Source organism: Schistocerca piceifrons, unplaced genomic scaffold (genome assembly GCF_021461385.2).
Source record: "Schistocerca piceifrons isolate TAMUIC-IGC-003096 unplaced genomic scaffold, iqSchPice1.1 HiC_scaffold_380, whole genome shotgun sequence".
In the NCBI taxonomy this organism is placed as follows: domain Eukaryota; kingdom Metazoa; phylum Arthropoda; class Insecta; order Orthoptera; family Acrididae; genus Schistocerca; species Schistocerca piceifrons.
In genome coordinates this window covers 22,501-32,500 of record NW_025728604.1, presented here as the reverse complement: position 1 = coordinate 32,500, position 10,000 = coordinate 22,501, and the positions used below count along the sequence as shown (strand labels likewise).

The window sequence follows — 10,000 nt, the reverse complement described above, 5'->3', positions numbered from 1 at the left end:
CACCACCCACCGAATCAAGAAAGAGCTATCAATCTGTCAATCCTTCCGGTGTCCGGGCCTGGTGAGGTTTCCCGTGTTGAGTCAAATTAAGCCGCAGGCTCCACTCCTGGTGGTGCCCTTCCGTCAATTCCTTTAAGTTTCAGCTTTGCAACCATACTTCCCCCGGAACCCAAAAGCTTTGGTTTCCCGGAGGCTGCCCGCCGAGTCATCGGAGGAACTGCGGCGGATCGCTGGCTGGCATCGTTTATGGTTAGAACTAGGGCGGTATCTGATCGCCTTCGAACCTCTAACTTTCGTTCTTGATTAATGAAAACATACTTGGCAAATGCTTTCGCTTCTGTTCGTCTTGCGACGATCCAAGAATTTCACCTCTAACGTCGCAATACGAATGCCCCCGCCTGTCCCTATTAATCATTACCTCGGGTTCCGAAAACCAACAAAATAGAACCGAGGTCCTATTCCATTATTCCATGCACACAGTATTCAGGCGGGCTTGCCTGCTTTAAGCACTCTAATTTGTTCAAAGTAAACGTGCCGGCCCACCGAGACACTCAATAAAGAGCACCCTGGTAGGATTTCAACGGGGTCCGCCTCGGGACGCACGAGCACGCACGGGGCGGTCGCACGCCTTCGGCTCGCCCCACCGGCAGGACGTCCCACGATACATGCCAGTTAAACACCGACGGGCGGTGAACCAACAGCGTGGGACACAAATCCAACTACGAGCTTTTTAACCGCAACAACTTTAATATACGCTATTGGAGCTGGAATTACCGCGGCTGCTGGCACCAGACTTGCCCTCCAATAGATACTCGTTAAAGGATTTAAAGTGTACTCATTCCGATTACGGGGCCTCGGATGAGTCCCGTATCGTTATTTTTCGTCACTACCTCCCCGTGCCGGGAGTGGGTAATTTGCGCGCCTGCTGCCTTCCTTGGATGTGGTAGCCGTTTCTCAGGCTCCCTCTCCGGAATCGAACCCTGATTCCCCGTTACCCGTTACAACCATGGTAGGCGCAGAACCTACCATCGACAGTTGATAAGGCAGACATTTGAAAGATGCGTCGCCGGTACGAGGACCGTGCGATCAGCCCAAAGTTATTCAGAGTCACCAAGGCAAACGGACCGGACGAGCCGACCGATTGGTTTTGATCTAATAAAAGCGTCCCTTCCATCTCTGGTCGGGACTCTGTTTGCATGTATTAGCTCTAGAATTACCACAGTTATCCAAGTAACGTGGGTACGATCTAAGGAACCATAACTGATTTAATGAGCCATTCGCGGTTTCACCTTAATGCGGCTTGTACTGAGACATGCATGGCTTAATCTTTGAGACAAGCATATGACTACTGGCAGGATCAACCAGGGAGCTGCGTCAACTAGAGCTGAGCAGCCGGCCGCCCGGGAGTGTGTCCCGGGGGCCCGCGCGAACACGCAAGCGTCCGCTCAATCATTCTGCAAACAGGAGGAGGCTGAGCTCCCCTGCACAATACACCTCGAAACCCTCTCAGGTCCCGGCGGCGCGCAGCGCCGTCCCAAGTACTTGGTCGGGTTCGAGAGAGGCGCAATCGCCCGGAGTTAGGCGAGTAGACGCTTTCGGTGCGACCACCCGTGCTCCCAACTGAGCTTGCCGCTGCCGACAGAGGCCCGGGAGCGTGCTGTCGTGGCATTGCCGGCGGGAGACAACACGCGCCACCTACGGTGACCGGCAGCTCCAACGCCAGCGCCACAGAAGGACAAAAGCCCCACTTGGGTGCCGAAGCGAACTCTCCCAGCACAGCGCACACGCCAACACATCCGCACAGCTGCGATACAAACCACCAGCGAGAACCGCTGGGGCGACCGAGCAGCAGACGGCGTCGCGGCGCCGAGCGCCGGGCGGCGGCGCATCCTCAACGCACACAGTCCTCAATCGGACCAGCACACTGCAGATGTCCACCGCGCTTCGCACCGGGCCCGCGAGGACCTACTTTGGCCGCACGGCGCCGCGCGCAGGGTGCGCCGGCGCGCAGCTGCGACGCCTGCCGCGTCCGTCGGCCGGCGCGCCTGCCACTGGCCGCCCCCACCAGCCGGCTGTAGCGCGTGCGCCCACGCACCGCGCGGCCAGCACGCCGGGAGGCGCCCCCTCACCGGCCGGGGACGGTCCCACCCAGCCACCGCCGCGTATCGCTTCACACCCAGATGCCGTTCAGTTTCGTCGGCATGGTGGGTATCGCTGGAACAACCGGTTAGTACCTCAACCTATCGTCGCCATCACCGATTCACCCCTAGCGAGAACAACCGCACCACAACGGGTTACCATTTCTTCATTTGCGTAACTTCACCAGAAAACGTAGGCGTCCATCGCCATTTGCAACTTCAACCATTATTGCATGCCTGTGTCAGGTGTCACGCCACACTACGTCTGCCCACATACACGCAACAAAATGTGCACGCCTAGACAATACGTGGAAGGTGGCCCCCGTACGTATGCGATGTCCATTGCTCGAACGACTGTCAACCGGCTTCTGTAGCATGTCGCAGATATGGAACGCGCTGCACCATGCCATCACGGTGTGTGAGGAGAGACGACTAGGTCCGAATACATCAACAGACAGCTCATGCTGATCGCCATCCACGGCGTCCGTTCCTCCCACACGTCTCTATGGCGTACCACACTGCAATCCAGCTCTCATAGGGAGACGACACGTAGCTGCGTGCACAATATTTGCACTGTATGGTCCGCCGTTTTTGGGCGCAGTCGTTGTACGGTCACACATGTGCCACGATGTATCATTCAGTACATAAGGACGAATGTGCAGTACAGATTGTGGTTCACGCGTACGACATCAGCGGACAGTTGACACAGGCCGCACCACAACGTAGCCTGCGTACGTCGCATGCGAAGGGCATTGAACATGCAAACTTGTCACCAACCACCTTGCGAAGGCAGGGGGCAAGGTGGGGACGTGGGGAGAGGTGGGGGGGGGGGGGGGGCGGCATGTACGCCCTGCTGCCATCCACATTACAGTGTACAGCAGGAGCATGTGGAAAGTCAGCAAGACTTGCAAGGTGTTTAACATGAAGCGATACACAGGGGAGCGGGCAGTGCGAGTAGCGAACTATATTGCGAGGGTTGCGGGTGGGCAACACTACACTAATTGAACGAGTCGTATAACAATTACAGAGCAGGTTTAGGCGACAACGTGGGTTACGATAGGCGACAACGTGGGTTACGTTAGGGGACAACGTGGGTTACGTTAGGGGACAACGTGGGTTACGTTAGGGGACAACGTGGGTTACGTTAGGGGACAACGTGGGTTACGTTAGGGGACAACGTGGGTTACGTTAGGGGACAACGTGGGTTACGTTAGGGGACAACGTGGGTTAGGTTAAGGCACAACATGGGTTAGGTTAAGGCACAACATGGGTTAGGTTAAGGCACAACATGGGTTAGGTTAAGGCACAACATGGGTTAGGTTAAGGCACAACATGGGTTAGGTTACGGCACAACATGGGTTAGGTTAAGGCACAACATGGGTTAGGTTAAGGCACAACATGGGTTAGGTTAGGGGACAACATGGGTTAGGTTAGGGGACAACATGGGTTAGGTTAGGGGACAACATGGGTTAGGTTAAGGCACAACATGGGTTAGGTTAGGGGACAACATGGGTTAGGTTAAGGCACAACATGGGTTAGGTTAGGGGACAACATGGGTTAGGTTAGGGGACAACATGGGTTAGGTTAAGGCACAACATGGGTTAGGTTAAGGCACAACATGGGTTAGGTTAAGGCACAACATGGGTTAGGTTAGGGGACAACATGGGTTAGGTTAGGGGACAACTTGGGTTAGGTTAGGGGACAACATGGGTTAGGTTAAGGCACAACATGGGTTAGGTTAAGGCACAACATGGGTTAGGTTAGGGCACAACATGGGTTAGGTTAGGGCACAACATGGGTTAGGTTAGGGCACAACATGGGTTAGGTTAGGGGACAACATGGGTTAGGTTAGGGGACAACATGGGTTAGGTTAGGGGACAACATGGGTTAGGTTAGGGGACAACATGGGTTAGGTTAGGGGACAACATGGGTTAGGTTAGGGGACAACATGGGTTAGGTTAGGGGACAACATGGGTTAGGTTAGGGGACAACATGGGTTAGGTTAGGGGACAACATGGGTTAGGTTAGGGGACAACATGGGTTAGGTTAAGGCACAACATGGGTTAGGTTAAGGCACAACATGGGTTAGGTTAGGGGACAACATGGGTTAGGTTAGGGGACAACATGGGTTAGGTTAGGGGACAACATGGGTTAGGTTAAGGCACAACATGGGTTAGGTTAGGGGACAACATGGGTTAGGTTAAGGCACAACATGGGTTAGGTTAGGGGACAACATGGGTTAGGTTAGGGGACAACATGGGTTAGGTTAAGGCACAACATGGGTTAGGTTAAGGCACAACATGGGTTAGGTTAAGGCACAACATGGGTTAGGTTAGGGGACAACATGGGTTAGGTTAGGGGACAACTTGGGTTAGGTTAGGGGACAACATGGGTTAGGTTAAGGCACAACATGGGTTAGGTTAAGGCACAACATGGGTTAGGTTAGGGGACAACATGGGTTAGGTTAGGGGACAACATGGGTTAGGTTAGGGGACAACATGGGTTAGGTTAAGGCACAACATGGGTTAGGTTAGGGGACAACATGGGTTAGGTTAAGGCACAACATGGGTTAGGTTAGGGGACAACATGGGTTAGGTTAGGGGACAACATGGGTTAGGTTAAGGCACAACATGGGTTAGGTTAAGGCACAACATGGGTTAGGTTAAGGGACAACATGGGTTAGGTTAGGGGACAACTTGGGTTAGGTTAGGGGACAACATGGGTTAGGTTAAGGCACAACATGGGTTAGGTTAAGGCACAACATGGGTTAGGTTAAGGTACAACATGGGTTAGGTTAAGGTACAACATGGGTTAGGTTAGGTTACACGTTGTTGTAAGGAAAGGTGTGGGGGGGGGGGGGGGGGCGGGGCGGCAGGTTCGTTGATAGTGATTATAGTAAGTGAATGCTTGTGACATGATGAGATTTGTCACGTCAGGATGCACCTTTGGCTTATTAGAGGCGGCGCTCCAATTCTATGCTTGTGTCAGACCTGTGTCTTTGACTCATGTCATTGTTTGTGCGCTGTGACAGGAGGTACTATTGTGATGTTGGGTGCACCGTTGTATAGGACATGTGTGGGTGTTGGTGCCTTATCTGCGCAATGGTGGATGTCGAAAGGGTGGGATATTCTATTTTCCGCATGGACCTCCTGGTCTGGTTGTGATAGTGTGGATTGTGTAATGTGGCGGAGAGGATGCACTGGATGTTGTTCCATGCTGGTGCTTACATATTGTATGTGCGCCTGTTAGAAGCAGAGAGTGGTGCGTGATCAGAGTGTCTGGCTGACGTGTGGTTCCCATTGTGGGCAGACTCTTTCAGCATGTATACGGACAGTTGTATATATTTTCTGTAGTTTGATGGCTCTGCATTGATTACTAATCAGCGCCGTGTGTACGGGTAATCTGGTTCCAGTCCACAATGTTCTATCTGTGTACATTAGTGACAAAGACTCCCCCCATGCAGTGGGGCTCGGTCTGTTATAACTCTTCCGCGTAATATATTTGCCCCACGTTTTTGCGAGTGCGAGTGCGAGTGCAACGCGCATGGGGACCGACATGCTGATGGCTCGGTATCGGACGCCGTACAGTGAGCAACGCGATCGCGTCTCTCGCTCGTAAGTGGTACAGGTCGCGGCTCATGTATAGGGACAAATTTATTTACTTTTGTTTTTTCCAAATTTATGGAACATGCATAACCCACTTTCTAACACTTTTGAGTGGGCGTATTGTGACTAACTATCTCTGCTATTACACTACAGGAGTGGATTATTAGTGCATGCATACTATCTAGTTTTAAGTAGCTTTGCTTATTGGCGATTATCGGCCTCTTAGCCTCTCTGGAACGCTGCCAGAGAGTTGCCCGTCCCTAGCCACGTGGAGGCGGGCCGCTACTTCTAGAGAAACCACTCCATTTGTGCTACTCTTTTATTCCCCCCACCACCATGCTGAACTAACTACAACTACTACCTACTCTAAGTCAAGACTTAACAAACGTAGTATATACATATTTACAATTGCGCATTAGATCTTAAGCGCATTTACTCTCTCCCAAGGTAGGCTCGCTGGGCCTCCCTTGAGATTTTGTTAACCAATTTTGCGAAATTGCTGAACATTTCGCTTTCTGTTAATATTTCATTAACATTTCTAGTACGCAGAAGCTGCCTCTCCCCTGAGACAGCCTGTTCGTATATTGGGCACTCGAACACTATGTGTTCTGGCGATCCTTCGTGGGCACCACAGTCACACTCCGGTGTTGGCCTTTTCCCTATTTTATGCAGGTACGTGGGATAAGGACCATGTCCTGTGAGGAAGTGAACTATGCCCTGTGAGGGCTTCATTATCTTGTTATTTAATCTTCCCCTTACTGTGGGTATAAACCCATGGACTCTACGGCCCGTACTGGATCCATCCCATTCGTCCTGCCAAATGTCAAGCACTTTCTTGCGAATGGCTTTGACACTTACCAGAGGAACGCCCATTATATCTTGTACCCTGTCGATGTTCTGTTTGCGCAGCCAATAGAAGGCTGCGTGCTGCCTTATTATTAGGTCTAATGGACATAGACCCATAATTACCAACAGTGCATCTGTTGGACTTGTGTTGAATGCTCCAATGCATCTCAACAGAACGTTCCTCTGTATTCGCCTGACAGCAGCGGCAGGCCGCACCAGAGCTAACCTGTGGGCCCACACACTGGATGCGTGCCCTACTATTGGTGCCAATATGCTGTTATGGTAAATATTTATTGCCTTTGACGGCAGATGGAACCTTCTTTGTCCAATTGATATTATCTTATTGAACAAAGCTAGGGACTTTGTCGTTATTTGCTCGATATGCGGAATGAAACTCCAATTCTCATCTAAATATACCCCAAGGTAACGGGCATATCTCTGTCGTGACACTGCTTGGCCATTAATTCTGACTGTTGGGTCCCTATTTAACTTGCCTTTCAAGAGCATATATAGGGATTTTTGTGGTGCTATAGACATTTTAGTCTTCGTACACCAGTTGGTTAATAGTTCAATAACCAGTCGTGATCGGTCCTCGATCACATTGCGAGTGTCACCTTCTACTAGAATTGCGAGATCATCCGCATAAGCAACGACTCCCAGAACTGCAGTCTCTCGCTGCAGGACGTTCAACAAAGGTTCCATGTTAATATCCCAGAAAATGGGACCACACACCGATCCCTGGGGACAACCACGGGATACTCTTTTAGATACGACGGCTCCAGGAGCCGTTATCTTAGCAGTCCTTCCATCACAGTAGGCCTCCAGACAGCCATACAGCAGCTGCGGGCACCCAATCTCTCGCAGGCTAGAGAAGAGTGCCGGCCACCACAGGTTGTCGAAGGCCCCTGAGATGTCTATCATTATGCCAAGTACATACTTTGATGTCGCAGAGTGAACAATTCGGCAAACCTCATTGATCGCATCCTGGGTGGAGCGACCCTTTCGGAATCCGAACTGCCTATCACTCATACCATACAGAGTTCGATGACTCTGGAGACGGTCAGCCAGCAACTTCTCAAATGCTTTGCCCATTACATCCAGCAGACAGATAGGCCGATAGGATTTCGGCACTGTTGGATCTTTATCAGGGCCTTTCCTGATAACTACAACTTCTGCAGTTTTCCACTTTAGTGGATAATAGCCCCTTTGTAAACAACTGTTGTAAATACGACTTAGTGCCGGGGCGACCAAGTGTGCGAGTCCCTGTAAGATCTCCACAGGGATCCCGTCAGGACCAGGCGCCTTCTTCCTTGCAAAGGTGTAGATGGTTGCTTCGACCTCCTCTGCTGAGAAAGGGCACACGTTTGTATCGTTAAGATACGGAATCGACAGCGCCTGACGTATGTCCCGCTGCTCGTGCGAGTCTTGGTCCTCAATGTCATCAGGCAATAATGTATCCAACAGCAACCTTGCTGTTTCTTCCCAATTCTTGGTCGTGTCTCCATCCCCAGCACGTAGCGTAGACAGCATCATGGGCGATCTTATTTTTTCTCGAACGATTTTGTAAGGAACTCCCCAAGGGTCTGTTCCCAGCTGATCGTTCACAAATTTTTCCCAGGATTGGCGCCTTGTAATGTCCAACTGATCCTTGTATCTCTGCTTCAGACGACGATAAATACGCAGGTGGTATTGTCGTTCGTCATGGGCAAAGCTCCTTTGGTAGTTGCTTCGCGCCCTTCTGACCGACCGTTTGAGCACAGTCAATTCAGGGGTCCATGGGGTGGACTCCCTGCAGATGTATCTCGCTATTCGAGGTACAGCCAGTGTGATAGCCGTTTGCACGGAGCTTACCAGCTCCTCCACAGCTTCATCAATATTACCTATGTCCTCTCCGAACTCGGGAGGACTGAACACCTGCACGAGTCGGTCCCAGTCTGTCCGAGCATAATTGAAGCGTTCCACCCACTCGCCTGGCACATCCGCGATGGTCGGCGCTATATCAAATGTTATACAGTTATGGTCACTGACAGTTAGATGTTCTCTTACTTGCCAGTTATGGACGTGGGGTGCTGCCCTCTCGCTTGCTAGTGTGACATCAATATTTGATGTTGCACCCGCCCTCCCTGAGTAGGTCGGGGGGTACCCAGGCAAGTTTAGCACATACATGTGCGTTTCCATTATCAAATCCACAAGCTCCGCACCCCTACCGTCCTGTACATCGCTGTGCCAGAGTGGGGACTTCGCATTAGCATCAAGAGCTACAATTATAGCCTGCCCGGCTAAAACTCTTAGTATCCAACTCAGCTGATCAAGATAAATCTTGATATCATGTCTGAATTGGCAGTAGACGTTTACAACGTACATACTGTAAGACAGCAGATTTAGTTGTACAACTATAATATGCTCAGTACAGAACTGATTTAATATCGTAGTTTTAATAGTTTTATTCAATACTATAATTGCACTCATGGGGTTCCCACCTGAGGATACCACCTGTGCTGTTGCAGGAAAACCAGGGACTCGACCCGCACAGGAGTTCGGTTCTTGTATCAGAAGAATATCAACTCCTTCTTGTTCCGCTACCTTCCGTAGCTCATGTGCAACCATCTGGCTGCGCATGGCATTGACTTGTACCACTTTAAATATCGCCGTAATCTGTTCTTTGGACAAGTCTGTCTAAGAACATTCGGTGGGTTGGACAATCTTTAGGTCCACCACACTTGCGGCCTCGTCTTCTGCATGGTACACATACTGCCGCTTTGTCCTTATTAGGACAGCCATTCTTAATATGTCCAGAGAGGCCACAATGGCCGCACATGATATCAGGTTGCGTACAATACTTGTTTGTATGATTAATGTCCTGGCATTTAGTGCATCTCGGCACTGCCAGGTAATCTTTTATATTCAACGCAGAGTAGCCAACATACAACCGACCCACTCTCGTTAGTAATTTCCATAAACCTGGCGAGACTTCTACCACGTGGTGTACTGTCAGTTTCCCACGTGGTCCTACTTTAAAGCGTAACTTAAATTGCTCATCGAATTCTCCTCTTGACATGTTCACGTCAAAATTTTGCGTGTAAATTGCGTCTAGCAGATTGTCTGTTGTCATGTACGTAGGTACGTCATACAGACACATCAAAGGTCGACGCTTGCGAGGAGGTTCGCACTTCACTTTATTGCTCAATTGTTCATTGCTTAAAATCTTTTGGCAGTCCTCTTGTGATGCCGTTTCTACTATGAGCACATTCTTTGCCGTGCGTACATTGTTTATCTTTATCTTATCCTTCTTAGGATCAATGCACTTCTCAAATGCTGACTTAACAGCCTTAATGTCATCACCAGGTTTAGGCTTAATGAACACTGTGGGAGCAACTTTCTTAATGTTGTCCTGTATGGTTTGTTTCGCTG

The 10,000-nt window shown here is 50.5% G+C and overlaps 1 non-coding gene across 1 annotated transcript in view; it reads right to left on the bottom strand.

Annotated features, from left to right (window-relative positions):
- LOC124747097 overlaps window positions 1-1,368 on the bottom strand; it is a 1,909-nt gene extending 541 nt beyond the window's left edge. The window contains exon 1 of the ribosomal RNA XR_007011527.1: window positions 1-1,368. This exon is cut by the window's left edge and continues 541 nt beyond it. This is a non-coding gene — a ribosomal RNA (small subunit ribosomal RNA).
- Between the last annotated feature and the right edge of the window lie 8,632 nt (window positions 1,369-10,000).